The sequence below is a fragment of the Scleropages formosus genome, chromosome 4, assembly GCF_900964775.1.
Source record: "Scleropages formosus chromosome 4, fSclFor1.1, whole genome shotgun sequence".
In the NCBI taxonomy this organism is placed as follows: Eukaryota; Metazoa; Chordata; class Actinopteri; order Osteoglossiformes; family Osteoglossidae; genus Scleropages; species Scleropages formosus.
The window spans coordinates 34,500,543-34,508,240 of NC_041809.1; positions in this window are offsets into that span (position 1 = coordinate 34,500,543).

Sequence of the window (7,698 nt, forward strand, 5' to 3'; positions counted from 1 at the left end):
CACAGCCATGAACATTAGGTGACTTGTGTAAATGTTCAAAGCAAATACACATTAGTTTGTATGTTAAAGAAGCTTGCATTCAGAGTTAGTTCCACAGTTTTGGTCTCTGCTTCTGGTCTGTAAGATGATCTGAAGCTTCTGGATGTGTGTGTTGTGCTCCTCTCCACCTTTTTCACAAAGGTGCACCAACAACATACAGATTGAGGGATGAACTGGACAGGAGCACTATGGCCCATTATGCAACCTGTGCAGTGGTAAGATACAGCATATTTGTAGTAGCCCAGAAGAACGTTATAATTCATAACACAGCATGTAATTGTGGGAACAGGTAAGGGCGGGGTCACACTTAACAGCAATTTTTTTTTTTTTTTTTCCCTTCCCCCTTCATGAGTTGGAAAAATTAGAATTTGCGTGACAGCGATGGTTTGCCATTCAGTTGCCGCTCCTCATCTCTTCTGCGCTCTGTCTTGTTTCGTGGGCTTGGTGGACTCATGATGATCTCACAGATTTCTAGAGCTCTACCAAAGAGCTGTGTGAACGTTGGGGCAGTGTGAGGATCTTGCCAAGGAGGCCATGGCTCACCTGCAAATAGTCCGGCCAAAGGCGATCCGTTTCTGTGAATAACCACACTTTTACTGTGAATGCTGTCCTGTGACTAAGGAATCCTCTTCTAGTACCTCGTTAACAGATATTGAATGTACTTTCAGACCTTTGTCTTTGTACAGTTTTTTTAGAAGAAGCTACAAAGTTCTTTACTAAATGAGATTGAATTAAAAGTAATTATGGTAATATGTATCCAAAAAAAGTGACTAGCTTTTTTTAATAGATGAAATGTCTCAACTCTTAAGCTCGTTTTCATCTTTTTTTTTTTTTTTCTTTTTTTTTTTGGTTGTTGTCATTTCATCTGGTAAAACCCCAACACATTGGCCTCATTCTTGTGCGTTGGTGTCCTGTTACCAGTCTGACTTGTGTTCTCATCCGATAGAGGCTGGTTCCTGTACTTTGACAGACAGGGTTTTTGGGAGAGTTTCAAACAGGTGTTGGAGTACTAATGGAGTACTAGGGAAGAGTTCTCCACCTTCGCTGTATACTTCATCTCAGTGGTTGTTATTCATTATCTGTAAACTGAAGCCAGCAGGGTTGTCTAGTTTCACATTTTTCATTTTATGAGTTTCTCTGTAAATACAGCTTGCTGTAGTATTTTGCCCGTTTATTTTTTTTTTTTTATGCTTGAAGCTGGGCAGGTAAAGTAAAATATGTAAGTTTCACACAAAGTTTTAAATTTGGTTATCTTTGGAAAAAATGTGAAACTTTTTTTCTAGGATGACTTTAGGATGGAGAAAATAAATTTGTACAGGCCTTTTGCGGAGCCTCATGGGCTCAATATGCAGCTAGATTATCCATTGTTAAAGGTGAACCTTTTTCCAAATGTTCACGCATTTGCAGTTTTTTTTTTTTTTTGTTTTTTCTTTTAAACTTGAGGCAACCAATCTGCTTATTGTTTAGCTTTGTGTGTTACATGGAGTTTTTTTTCTACATCGCAATGTGTAACCTTTTGATTTTTCTTGTGTATTTTAATTTGGTGTTGTACTGTTCCGAAGTAAATTAGCAGAAGTATATACACCGGAAACCTAGTAGATCTGCGTCTTTGGGTTTATTTTAGTACCACAGTGGGTCAAGTAATAGCTTGGGTTTGTCTTGAGCTTTTATATTTACAAATAAATCAGTCTTAATTGATATTTATGTGGTCTAATGTTGCACCGGACCTTCTTAGTACTTTTGTGTTCTACTACTTTTAAAGATGATCACTCATGTCTTCACGCTGCACTGGTCCACAGCCTGTTCATGTGTTGTTTCTACAACGTAAGCAAAGTTAGAGATCTGATTGTGTTTTGTGTTTCCTATGAATTTTTGTACGAGCATTGAGGCGTTATGCATATCAATTTGTCAACCTTCGTCTTCACGGGCCACAGGGTTCCAGGTGAGCCTTAACTGGGTTTTTCACAGAATGCATTTCGTGACTGAAGCCATGGTGAACAGAATGTGCTTGCTAGAATTTGGATTCACTAAAAATAACTTGACTAGATTCTCAGCAGGCTTGATTGCAAAACTTTGGACTAATTGCAGAACTATTGGTTTAGAAAACAAATTTGTTTCCTGCTTTCTCCCTTAAAAAGGAAGGTTTTTTTCTTTTCTTTATTCAGTTTGCAGATGATGGATAAACCTAAATGAAATACTAACTTATTGTGTAGCATCTTAATTTCTTGAATAAATGGCACATTTTATTAGGAAATCTGCACGCATAGCAGTTTTCTAAAATTTGGTTTGGTTTCAGAAGAGTGCAAGTGGAGTTGCATTGGGGTTTAACCTGACTGCCGTTGTGCACATTGAGTCAAAATCCCAGCTCACGTTCTGTAATTTCGGGCAAAGGTGAAACGAGAAATGGCACATCCTTCAGCCCACAAAGACTGGGACGTGACATCTCAAACGATCAGAGCTCCACGGCGCTGGATGCCTTCGGAGACTCATCGTCCGTATGTTGAGCACACACATGCAAACATACAGAGATATCCTTATTGTGACGAAGCGATGAGATGCCAAGTTCTGCATTGGATTAATTCCTGTCCATGTGAATTCAGGAAAATGTAATTACAATGATTTTCAAGCCTGAAACTTGACTTGATTATGGGATGTCCCCCTTTTTACGGACGCCGTAACGTCCTCATGCCGTCAAAGGCCCAGCGCTGTCTTTTGATAGATGGCTACTGGCCGTTTCCTGGTGCCTTCCTCTAGTGCCGCAGTGTCTCGCACTCTGATTCTCCCCGTTGTCTTCACCTGGGTGTTTCTCCTGCCCTCTCTGGCACTGCTATGTAACAATGTGGAATATTCTTGTTAAAAGTAACATCGTTCATCATTGTTAAAGCATATTTTATGTAATTACTGTTTTGTGTGAAATCATGGCATTTATTTTTACGTGTAAAAACAGCTTCTGAATTCAGTTTCTTCTTTCGAAAAATTGCAGAAATGTCCTGACACCTTTTTAAAATGCTTGGTTTGCCTTTTTTCATTAGGAAGTCATGTTTGTGATTGTAGCTTCCACTATAAAATATTTTAATAAAGGTATAAATCTATAAATCTCTTGGTCCACTTAAATGCAATGAGGGAATGTTTCACTCCTGAATTATTAGTCATTCCTTAGAATAGAAACACATTTCTAGACGAGTTCTAAATTCATGTTTCTATGCTGAACAGATCAGGAGAGAAGCCGGATTAGAAGAAGGGATTATATTCATTAATTTCACTGTCGTTTTTCTACAATTATTTACCCATTTATAGAGCTGGGTAATTTTACTGGAGAAATTTAGGGCAAGTAACTTGCTCAAGGGTACTACAGCTGGAGGTGAGAACTGAACCTGCAACCTATGGGCCTAAAGTTGTCCCCACGAATTATGTTAAAAATTTCTGCAAGGGACAAAAATAATGTCCTATAATTATCACCAATATGCTTAACACTAACAGCGGAGAAGAACTGGAAAAAAAATGACAACTGGAACATTGTGTTGACTTACATTAGTGTTGCCAGTGAAGACAATAGAAGTCATTGACAGCTTTTTGGGATCAATAACTAAACAAGGGATCACAGTTGTGACATAAGTACAAGAACCCTTTGCAGTTATGTACGTGAGATTTACGCTTTGCAAGTAAAGCTGAAAAACATTTGGATTTAACGCTTAAAATCGAGATTTTGTGTTACAGAAAATAAATCAAGAGATTCACATTACAGCTGGAAGTTCATCCCTAACACTCAGCATTTGAGGGGAGAACAAAGTGCGTTTCCTGACTCGGCCACCAGAGGGCGCTGTTTGATCAGGAAAATTACATTAGAGCAGGGGAGCACAGTTGTGCTTCTCCAGGTCCACACTAATGCAGTTTTCATACAACATATGCCAAAGAGTGCTGAAATCTGAAATAGCTGAGGAGACGCCGTTCCCACCGCACCATCGAGAGGAACCTGCTGACTTTACATTGTTGCCTCATTTATTTTTCCTCTTATGTGCCTTTGGGCTCCATTCGGTTCCTCAGAAATCATCCAGTAGGTCAAGTAGAGTTTACTGTGGACTGAGCTTCCAGAATCAGCATTTGAAAGTGGCCCACATCTCTGCAGAGGTCATCTGTACCCTGCCAGGAATCTGGGTTCGAGTCTCCAGTGGTAACCCACGAACTGACTTATGTTGCTCTGGTCGGGGTTGCTCTGGTTCCCTCCCCCTCATCGCTCATGGCAAAAGTAGCGTTTGGACCCATTGACCAGAGGGCCGAGCGTGGAACCGGGGGCTCATCGCGCTCCAGAGACTGAGCCCTGCAGGCTGGATGGCGAAAAGGAGCAGGTGGCTCACAGCAGGTTTCCTGCAAGGTGTGTGTGTGTGTGTGTGTGTGTGTGTGTTTTTAGGGCTGCATAAGAAGCTAACGCTGTGTAAATGGCGTGAGTAAAGCGGAAGAAAACAAGAACCAGGGAAAGGAAGGCAGAGGTGTGTCACACACCAGTAAACAGCGAAGGAAAGTGGGGCTGCAGAATCCAGGTCCGCCAGGCCCGGCGAAATCGATATTGAAATTTTGAAATAACGATGTCGTGTCCTCCTCCGTACCGCAGGCACGGTGGCCAGGTGGGTTCGGGACCCTAAACGGATTTTACGGAGCAACCCTGTGTGTGTGTTGCGTGTGGGGTTCTGCGTCCTGGAAGTGGCTCTGGACCACTTCACCCCCAAAACACAAGACCAGTTTTTTTTTTTTAATTTAAATAACAGCTAAATTCTTTATACTTACCCACTTTCGAAGGACTCACTCATCATGAATGGCTTCTCCTTGTTGCTTCCAGGTAAATCGTCAAAACCAACTTGAGAAAAACTCTCTTCTGAAATGGCCTCGTTTTATTTATGCCCAAAAATGATTTTAGCTGAATCTTCTTAGAAAGCCGACCCTGTGACGTATGGCAGTGGACAAATAGAGAAAAAGATGATAAACTAAAAAAATAAAATAAACATATGCAGTTTCAAAGACAGGCCATTAATACAACATGCTCAGATTTTTCTTTTATTTCTAATGTTGTGCAGAATAGAAATTATGATAATGTCCTTGGTTCCCACATTTGTCTTGCATAGGTCCTCGGGGAGACTTGTGCTGACTGTCTGTTTATGGATCTGTGTGTGTGTGTGTGTGTGTGTGTGTGTGTGTAGCAGGAAATAAAAGAAAAGGACAAGTTGGTACCAGAGTATTGTATCAAGAGCAGTCTGTGACAACTGTACATTTATTGCCTGTTAAAGCAAGTTAGTTGACAAGGAATCTAGAAATATAGATGAATTATACATTTACACTTATTTAACAGACACTTTTTTCGAAAGCAACTTCCAATGAACTCTATGTAGTGCTGTGAGCTCACACACCTTATTCACCGTGGTGACTTACACTGCTAGATACGCTACTTACACTGGGTCACTCATCCATACATCAGTGGAACACACACACACTCTCTGTCACTCACACACTATGGGTGAACCTGAACATTATGTCTTTGGAGTGTGGGAGGAAACCAGAGCACCCGAAGGAAACCCACACAGACACGGGGGAACATGAAAACTCCACACAGACTAAGTGGGGATTGAACCCACATCCTCTCGTACCACCCAGACGCTGCCATCCATCCATTTCTTTCATTTAAATGAAATATATATTATTTATGCTTGGATAAAAAAGTCTCTTCAGGAATTATATTGTTTCTTATAATAAATATTGCACAGCAACTTGTACATGTTTCACTCATGTTATGTATCTTATTATTTCCTGGAGTGAAAAGTTTGGGACAACTTGTTGGAATAAAGGACTAATTAAGGACTAATAAATGACCTACTATTATTATTATTAGTATTATAAGACTAATGTACAGGGAAATGGTAGAAAAGCAGACTGAAGACTTTACTCTTGGAAAAAAAATTGTCATTTGGACAATGATCCAAAGCAGAAGCAACTTTGGAGTAACTTAGGAAAAAAAATACATTGTTTTTAGACGCTGGCTTGAATCCAGTTGAATCGGATCCATTGAATCAGTTGCAAAAAAAAGAAAGAAAAAATGTCTATAATTGTTGTCCGAATAACTCAACAGAGCAAGAAGAACAAGTAAAATTGGTGCAAACTATTGTGCAAAGCTGTAAATTTACCATAAGAAAGCTTACATGTGTAATTAGCACAGGTACGTACTTATGCAATCAACCCATTTCAGTTTTTCTCTGTGCATAATATCATTTTAGGTGGTATTTTAATTCATTTACTGACAAACTTTACCCAAATAACCCTTTAAAATGTATATGCAAAGGAGTTACAAAATGCCAGCTGATGCTTGGATTGAGAAAAAGGAACAACAATTAAATTGCAATCTTATGCAAGAAAAATAACAGCACCAATAGGAAATTAGAGTGTTAATTATACATTTTGAAGCTTTAATTGCTCTTAATTCACTGTGATTATTCAGTAATTGCTGCAGAGAGCTTTTTGGAAGTTTATAGGAGAGAATAGCTTTTCAGTATTCCATCCATCCATCCATCCATCCATCCATCCATCCATCCATCCATGACTTGCAACTATTGTTGACTCAAGGTGTGTGTGAGTTCAGAGAAAATGAGAAAGATACATCTATTGTTACTGTAGCCTCAGAAATGTGGACATGAGACGTCATAGTTTCCATCCATCCATCCATCCGTGTTCATTTACTGCTTAATATGACAATGAATCCATTGTTCTGAGGACAGTTACACGATGTACAGAGTGTCAGAGGGATCAGAACAAATCATCACCAGACATTCACTCCCAGAGTCTCCCATAATGCGCAACTATCAGTCATAACTTCACCTGAATATCATGTCTATGGAAAAATGGGGGTCACCAGCAGGTCGCTACGGCACAGTCCACGTACCACAACGGGATCGATTCTCTCGTACATTTTCCTAACAAACTTGGCTCATCTCATCTTCCTTAAATGACAACTTTGCATATATATTTGCGCCAAATTTCTCAGTCTTAACTTCAGTTTATTATCTCCATAAATTGGATCCCTACACTGGTTCTTGGCTCTTATTGATATGATATGTAATTATACTTGGAGACAAACAGATATAAAAATGACTGTCACTGATGGATACGTATACATATTTGATTTTTTACACAACCATTCTCACCCATGCTCTTCTAGAACTGTTTTATTTAAAGATAATAATTTGGAAAAGAATACCCATCAGATTTATGGATAATTGGTAACCGTACCTGCAACTAAAGTTACGGCTCATACAGATATTTGCAAGAAGAAGACATAAGTAAAGCAGGAAGGTGTTGCGGAAACAGCACCGAACCCGATAATGAGAGACTTTTGCTGGATTTGTTGTTAGTAACCCTACAGTTTTTACTACGGTAACAATCGTTGCCTTTAATCTTAGCAAAGAGAGACTCGAATCAGACTTGGTAATGAATGCGTATTGTTCTCGGGCTCCTCTTTCAACGTCCTCTGGTCCGGTCTTTATGATAATCGACGAATGTCGGCGCTACTTGTGTTTCTTCAAGCTGCGTTGGCTTGGTTCGTCGTTCGTTCCCTTCGTTCATTATGGAAAGACGTTCTGTTGAATTAAACCGCGTTTTGTATGGTTCCCTCCACGGTAA